Source organism: Marmota marmota, unplaced genomic scaffold (assembly GCF_001458135.2).
Source record: "Marmota marmota marmota unplaced genomic scaffold, marMar, whole genome shotgun sequence".
NCBI lineage: Eukaryota > Metazoa > Chordata > Mammalia > Rodentia > Sciuridae > Marmota > Marmota marmota.
In genome coordinates, this window is record NW_026000222.1 from 12,999,901 (window position 1) to 13,008,553 (window position 8,653).

Below are 8,653 nucleotides of genomic sequence, written 5' to 3' on the forward strand. Positions count from 1 at the left end.
AACGGCCGGCCCGAGGAAGGACGCGGGGGCCTCTTACCCGGCGCGTCGGCGCTCGGCTGCGCTCAGGGTCCCTGGCCCCGCCTCCGGACAGACGGACCGCCGGACAATGGGCCCCGGGCCGCAGCTCCGGCCAGCTGGGCCCGGGCTCTCCAGGAGCCCGGCCGCGGCGGGGCGAGGGCGGCTTCGAGCCGAACCGGTGGCGGAGCGAGGGGCGGCGCTGCAGACGGACAAAGCCAACGGCAGACAGACGGACGGAGGGGGAAAAAGATGGCGACGCGGGTGGCGGGAGCGCGCTGCTCGCGCACCCTCAGGGAGTGGAGCGCGTGCACGAGTCTCACCTCTCCCCCTCCCCCCTGCTCCAGCCTTGGCCCCCTCCCCGCTCTTCAGGCGCGTGCCTGGCGCTGTGGGCGGGGCTTGAGGAAGAGGGGGTCCAGGGAGGCGGGACTTAATGAAGCATCCAATCACTGACGTTTAAGAGGGGCCTCCCTACATCCTCGAGACCCCGAGACCACCCAGCCTCACACCCTCCTCGGTCTTTCTCAGGTGCTCGCAGCAGGGCATGTGAACTCCACCCTGACTATCTGCTCTGATCCTGGTTTCCTACCTCACCATCGAGCTCAGCCACAAAACCCACATCCCCCAACCACAGCTCCACCGCAGGCTACACCTCCCCTTGGCCCAACCTTAACAACGCCCCCCATCGCAAACCTCTTCACCGCCCCACACCTCACCGTATCTTCAAACCCCAAGGCATTCAGTGTAATCGAGACAGTGGGGCCACAGCCTCTGTGGGCGGGGCTAAATTCAGCTGTCAGAACCTCAAACTGGAAAAATGCTTATATTTCTTTTGGACATTAATGTCTGCAACATGATAGTGGACTAATAAAATAGCAGAGTTGTAGGCCCAGGGACAGGGTAACTTGTGATCACCGGTGCCACTTAAGGGACATTTGGGGCGATTTAGAGCAGTCCTAACTCACTTCCTAATAAAACACCTCCTCCTGTCATAGTCCCCTTCTCCACCTTTTCCCGGTTGCCTTCCCTTTCTCTCATTCTGACTTCCTGTAGAATGCCCTACCCTGCCTCTGACATGCCTGCTTAGAGAAGTAGGGAATGCAGTGGAAAGAAGATGAGATCTGGCAGAAGATACAGCGTTTAGTCCCAGCTTTGCCACTGACCGGTTTGATGACTTTGGGCAAGTCACTTACCTACTCTGAGTCTCTGCTTCCTAAGATGTAAAATGGATAATAATATTAGAATTCCCGGCCTCTATTCCCATGTTGCGCTGGTTAGGTAAAATGAATTTCTGAAAGTATTTTGTAACTATTTCTTGTGATTACTGACCACATACAGGCAGAACTGATGAGGATGCTGATGCTTGCTGATACAATGACAAGTCTTGGTATTCGCATAAAGCGGTCTTGCAAGATGTCCTTCCCTCAAATCTCAATAAGATGATATCATTGTCTGAAGTTTGTATTTATTGTGATAGATTGGCTGTATTGGAGGATCTTGGTCCTTCACAATTTTGTGGTAAATAGCTCATTCATTCATTCAGTCATTTATTTATTGTGAATTAAATAATTTATTATATTTGGATAGGGATTTTTGTTTAATGTCAGTGAAGGAAAATTTTAATTTCATATAAAAATCTAATTTCCACATAGCCAGAAAAGGAAATATTCTCACCCAACCAGTAAGCTTTTTAGTGTTTTATGTAAGAATGCAAGCTGAAATAAACATTAGTTTTTATACTACAGAGTAATTCTTGATCAGTTTAGATTGAGAAATGCAAACATGGCTTTATTATGTCACTTTGAAGTTGACTTAGTTGATATTTTCAACAGGAAAGTAGTTTAGAGGTAAAATTTGCTTCCAATGAAGTCTCTTGCATTCATTATTAAGTTATAGTGTAAGGCTGGGCAGCATGGGCTGGGGATGCAGCAAAGTGATTGAGCACCTGCTTAGCACATTTGAGGCCTGGTTTCAATGCCCAGCACTGATGGTGGTAGGAAAGCTGGGCAGCTTATTCCAGCTTCTGATAAAAATCATATCATGATAATAATATTCTTATAATCTTCCTGTACTCTAACAGTGTCCCTGAGGTGTTGTGATTCAGGATTATGATCAAATAATGAAAAATAAATTAAAGAAGGAATTAGTTTATTTCTCTTCTGCTCTCACCTAAACTTGTTCTAGATCTAGAAGACTTTTTAATTAATCATGGATTTTTTTCCAAGTGGCTTTTATCTCTGTTTTCCCATCTACTCATAGAGTTGTGCTATTATTTTGCCACTTCAATTATATTACCTTCCCCTTGAAATATCTTCTTAATCCATTTTTCCATTATTTGGACAAATACCTGAGAAAAACCAACCTAAAGGAAGAAAGGATTATTACTAAATTGAAACCAGGGTTTCAAGCATTCTAAGCACATGCTCTACCACTGAGCTACACCCCAGCCCTGAAATTCATTTTATATTTATTGGCTCCTGCAATGACTTTGTTAGGATATTATATTACAACAGCAATGATAGGAAAATTTTAAAAGAACTTTTTTTTTTTTTTTTTTTTTTTTGTAGAACTGGTGATTGAACCAGAGCAGGAAGAGCACTCTACCACTGAGCTACATCCCCAGCTCTTTTTCTTTTTTGTTATTTTGAGGCAGAATCTTACTAAATTGACCAAACTGGCCTTGAAAATTGTGATCCTCCTGCCAAAGCCTCTGAGTTGCTGGGATTACAGGCATGCACCATCCCACCTGGCTCAAGAACCTAATTTTAAAAAATTATTAAGCTTTAATTCCCATGCCACAAAACTCACCCTTTTAAAGTATACAATTCAGTAGTTTTTAGTGAATTTGCAGGGTTGTGTAATGTCACTGTATTAGTCAGCCTTCTGTCACTTTGATAAAATACCTGAGGAAAAACAACCTAAAGTAGGAAAGGATTATTTTGGCTCATGGCTTCAGAGTTTATTCCCGGTTGCATGGCTTCCTTACTTTGGATTGTGGTAAGGCAGAACATCATAGCAGAAAGGTGTTGTGGAGCAAAGATGCTCATTCATGGTGGCCAGGAAAGAAAAAGAGAGGAAAAAGTGGCCAGGGTCCCAATATCCCCTTCCAGGAAACACCCCAATAAACCAACCTCTTTCCACTACACCACACATAATAAAGGTTCCATCACCTCCCAATAACTCCACATGTTGAGAAACAAACCTTTAACATTTGAACTTTGGGGAACTTAAGATCCAAACCATAACAGCTGGCATTGTCAAATTCAATAACATTTTTATCATCCCAAAAAGAAACCCCATACCATTAGTAGTAAGTTCCCATTCTTCCTTCCCCCCAGCTCCTAGCAACCACTAATCTGCTTTCTATCTTTCTAGATTTGCCTATCCTGGACATTTCATATAAATGGGATCATATGATATGGAACCTTTTGTGTCTGGCTTCTTAGTTTGCTTAATATAATGTTTTCAAGGTTCATCCACACTGAAGCATATATCAAAACTTTATTCCTTTATGGCTGAATAATATTCCATTATATGATACACCACATTTTATTTATCCTTCTTCAGTGATGGATATTTGGCTTGGTTCCATATCTTGGCTATTATAAATAATCCACTATGAACGTGTGTACAATTTTTGTGTGAACACAGTTTTTCAATTCTGTTGAGTGTATTCACATACTTAGGAGTAGAATTGAGGTCATATGGTAATCTATGTTTAGGATTTTTGAGAATTGCTAAACTGTTTTCCAAAGTGGCTATACTATTTTATAGTCTACCAGAAATGTATGACAGTTTCAATTTCTCCACAATTTTTTGTTTTCTTTTTCATTATAATCATTAAAGTAGATGTAAAGTCATATATAATTGTACTTTTGAATTTCCCTAATGATTGAGGATGTTGTACATAATTCCAAGTGTTTATTATTGGCCATTTGAGAATGTCTATTCAAATCTTTGCCCATTTAAAATTTGGATCATTTATCTTTTTATTATTGTGTTATAATGGTCTGTATATATCTTGAATACTTGATCCTCATCAGATATGTGGTTTGCAAAAATTTTCTTTCATTGTATGCACTGTCTTTTCATTTTCTTGATAATGTCCTTTGAAGAACCAAAGGTTTTTTATTTAAAAAATTAATTTGTTCAATTTACCTTTTCTTTGGTTGTTTGTGATTTCAGTGTTATATCTAAAAAACTATCATGAAATTTACACCAGTGATTTTTTCCTATTAACTTTACAATTTATTTCTTACATTTAAATCTTTGATCCATTTTGAGTTAGTTTTCCTGTATGGTATGAGATAGGGGTGTTCATTTTCATTCTTTTGCATGTGGTTATCTGGCTTTCTCAACACCATTTGTTAAAAAGACTCTTTTCCCTATTGAATTCTCTTGATAGCCTTGTTTAAAATCAATTGGCCATAATGTATGGGGTTTATTTCTAGACTCTCAATTATATTCTGTTGATCCCTATGTCTGTTCTTATGCTAGTATAATACAATCTTGATAAGAATCTCATATTTTAAAGGACATAGTTTACTTTTTTGAGTTTATATTTAAAATCTAGAACTACCAGTTTTGTTTTGGTACCAGAGGTTGAATCCAGGAGCACTTAACCACAGAGCAACATCCCCAGCCCGTTTTTTATTTTGAGGCAGGGTCTCACTAAACTGCTAAGGGCTTCCCTAAGCTGCTGAGGCTGGTTTTGAACTTGCAATCCTCCTACCTCAGCCTCTCAAGCCACTGGGATTACAGGTGTACACCACCACAACCAGTTTAGAACTACCAGTTTTATTCCTTCGAATGCATTTGAGGAAAAATTAAGGGTTTTAGGATTATTAAAATGATGATAAATGTCATGAAAACAATTGTACTTGATAACTCTTTTTTTTTTTAATTTATATATGAACTCCAAAATAAAGTAGTAACTGTAATTTAATGCATTTTCTTTTCATTTATTAATAAATTCAATATAAACGGGCTGTGGCTATGGCTCAGTGGTAGAGCGCTTGCCTAGCATGAGTGAGGCAATGGGTTTGATCCTCAATACCACATAAAAATAAACAAATAAAATAAAGGCATTCCGTCCATTTTATAAAAATTAAAAAATAAATAAACAAATTCAATATAAACAAACTGAAAGTAAATAAAAGATGCAAATTATTATGGTAATAGGGATATATAAACTATATATGATATCATGTCATAAAATCTGGGTTCAAGGTCTAATCTGTATTACTCAGCCATAAAAAGAACGACTTTATGACTTTTTTCCATAAAAGGATGGATCTGGAGACTATCATGTTAAGTGAAAGAAGCCAATTCCAAAAAACCAAAGTCTGAATTTTCTCTCTGATATGCAGATACTAACACATAATAAAGGGGGTGAAAGAAAAAATAGAAGTTCAGTGGATTAGACAAAGGGGAATGAAGAGAAGGGAGTGGGGAAGGGAATAGGAAAAACAGTGGAATGAATTGGACACAACTTTCCTATGTTTATATATGAATATAACACCACTGAAACTCCACATCATGTATAGGATCCTAATTAGAATAAATTATACTTGGGGCTGGGGCTGTAGCTCAGTGGTAAAGCGCTTGCCTCACATGTGTGAGGCACTGGGTTCTATCCTCCCACTACATAAAAATAAAGATACTACGTGTCCATCTACAACAAAAAAATAATTTAAAAAATAAGTTACACTCCACATATGTATAAAATGTCAAAATGTACTCTATTGTTATATATATCTAAAAAGAACAAATAATTTTTTAAATTAAAATCTAATCTCAATGTTTATTGCTATTGGTCTTAGATTGGTTACTTCATGGATCTTAGATTCACTTTTCTCCTCTATAAACTGATAAAGAATCCAAGTGTGGTGGCATAGGCCAGCTACTTGGGAAGTTGAGGCAGGATGACCACAAGTTCAAGGCCAGCCTAAGCAATTTAGTAAAAAATCTTGTCTCAAAAAAAAAAAAAAAAAAAAATCCAACTTTTTTTTTTTTGTACCAGGGATTGAACCTAGGGGTGCTTAACCCAAGCCACATCCCCAGCCCTTTTATTTTTTATTTTGAGACAAGGTCTTGCTCAGTTGCTTAAAGCTTCACTAAATTACAGAGGCTGGCTCTGAACTTCCCATCCTCCTGCCTCAACCTCCCAAGCCGCTGGGATTACAGGTGTGCACCACCATGCCCAGCTACTTTTTTTTTTTTTTAATTAAAAATGGGCTGGATAGAGTAAAGAAAAGGGGCCAGGAGGAGGGAGCAACAGAGAGAAAGGGGGAAATTATGTGCACTTACAAATATTTAACAACAAATTACCACTATTATGTATAATTATAATGAACCAATAAAATATGGAAAAAAAGACAAAATGAAACAACAAACATAATAAAAATAAAAGGGCTAGGTATGGGGTGGGGGTGTAGCTCAGGGATAGAGCACTACCTAGTATGAGGGAGGCCCTGGATTCAATCCCCAGATGGGGGAAAAAAAACTAAAACAATAAAAAAGATTTCTGACTACTGATGCTTCATAGACATGTCATGAGCCTCAAATTGAGGTAAGTGCTTTTGTGAACTGAAAATTGTCACAGAAATGTTTACCATTTGTATTCAGCCATAATTAGTAATATTGATGTTCTCTGAAGAATTGTTCCTGAGGTGCTCTAAAAGTGATCTTGATTTTTCTCCTAGGTTCTAGGAAGACATCCAGAGTGGTTCCTATTCCATGTTAACTTCTTTAGTCTAAGAGCTGAGACTTTCCCCTTTCTAAAGATTAGTAGTTAAAGCAAGCACATCTCTATGGCCATCATTCTTCCCTTTTTTGCACAATGGGTAGCACTTTTTATTTACCTTTTCTGTAAAGGGTCAGATAGAAAATATTGTGGGCAACATAAGTCACTGTCATGTGCTCCTCACCATACCTCTTTTTCCCAACCCTTTAGTAAATGTAAAAGCCATTCTTAGCTGTATAAAAACAGGCCTGATCCTCAACACCACATAAAAATGAAATAAAGATATTGAGTCCACCTGCAACTAAAAAATAAATACTAAAAAAAAGAGAGAGAGACCTGATTGATTTTGGCCTACAGGCCTATCACTGGGAGACTCTTATTCTATGCGGTTCAAATGTTATACCAGATTTTAGTTATAGCCACTAGTTATAGTGATTTACATAAAAGAATACATGATCAATTAACTAAAGATATTATGTATTAATATTTGTCCTAACAACAGAATAGGATTTTCAAGTGAAACAATGTGAGTCATTTGTAGCTTTTGAATAAAACTGGTTTGTTCAGCCAGGTACAAAGATATTTTCCTTGCCCCACACTCCCAGAAAGTGTTTGACTAACTCTGGCTGGTTGGGGTATAATTGATAGTTGATATATTACAGTATCTGAATAATTAGGTGGATTTTGCTAAAACCCAGGACACAGGGGATGATTGTTGAATCCAAACAATTGCTGAGTAGGAAGCAATTGTTCTAAATGAATCATGTCACTAAACTGGGGCTTAATGACATTTAAGCTCCTCTTTACTTTCATTGTTTGAACAAGGTTTCTATGTCAAGAATCCCAAAAGTTATCTTAGTACATTCTACTACTGAGGGTATGGGGAAATAGAAACTCTCATATTTTAGTGTTAGTGGATAGAAACAACAAACTCTCATATTTCTAGTTAATAGAAACTCTCATATTTTAGTGTTAGTTCAGTGATATCCTGTCTCTAAATAAAATACAAAATAGGGCTGGGGATGTGGCTTAGTGCCCCTGAGTTAAATCCCTGGTACAAAAAAAAAAAAAAAAAAAAAAAAAAAAAGCTATGGTGGTGCACACCTGTAATCCCAGCAACTTGGAGGCTGAGGCAGGAGGATTACCAAATTAGAAGTCAGCCTCAGTAACTTACTGATACTCTGTCTCAAAAAATAAAAAGGGCTGGGGGATGTGGCTCAGTGGTAAAATAACCCTGGGTTCAATCCCTAAGACCAGAAAAAGGCACACACACACACACACACAAAAAGTAAACAGATGGTTGTATATGCTGAGAATATCATTGGAAAGATATTAATAGTATTCAGTGCTAAGGATATAGCTCAGTTGGTAGAGTACTTGCCTCACATGTACAAGGCCCTGGGTTCAATTCCCAGCATCACCCCCCAAATAAAAAAAGTATAGTGAAGATAGTGATAGCGTTCAGCATTATCTGTTGGACATTGTTCTAAGAGCTTTTCATAAATTAAAATACTCACAGCTTTATCAAGGTAAGTGATATTATTATCATCTTACAGATAAGGAAACCAAGGCATAGAGATGAAGTTTGTGCAAGAAACCAGCAATAGTAGTTACTCCACTTCTAGAAAGGGAGACTGTAAGACTAATGGTCAGAGGACAAAGACTTCTTTTATTTTCTTGATACCAGGGATTAAACACAGGGTTGGTTGTCTGGCCACTGAACCACACCTCCAGCACTTTTTTCTTTTTTTCTGAGGCAGGGTCTCTCTAATTGCTGAGGCTAGCTTTGAACTTGGAATCCTCTTGCCTCGGCCTCTGGAGCCATTGGAATTATAGACAAGCCAGGCCAAAGGCTTATGTTCACTGTACATCTTTTTCAGGTGTGTATGTGGT

At 38.6% G+C, this 8,653-nt stretch overlaps 1 protein-coding gene across 10 annotated transcripts in view; it reads right to left on the minus strand.

Annotated features, from left to right (window-relative positions):
• The window catches only part of Znf821 (zinc finger protein 821), a 30,391-nt gene that overhangs the window by 20,161 nt on the left and 1,577 nt on the right, over window positions 1-8,653 (minus strand). For 3 of the 10 annotated variants that reach the window (XM_048792479.1, XM_048792477.1, XM_048792478.1), the window contains exon 1: window positions 38-320. The exons of 2 other annotated variants lie outside the window; for them this stretch is intronic. The gene's annotated coding sequence lies outside the window, so the exon portion shown is untranslated. Of the gene's footprint in view, window positions 1-37; window positions 347-8,653 lie in introns of those variants that run through there. 5 more of the 10 variants (XM_048792480.1, XM_015496128.2, XR_007343611.1 and 2 more) reach the window with 4 other exon arrangements.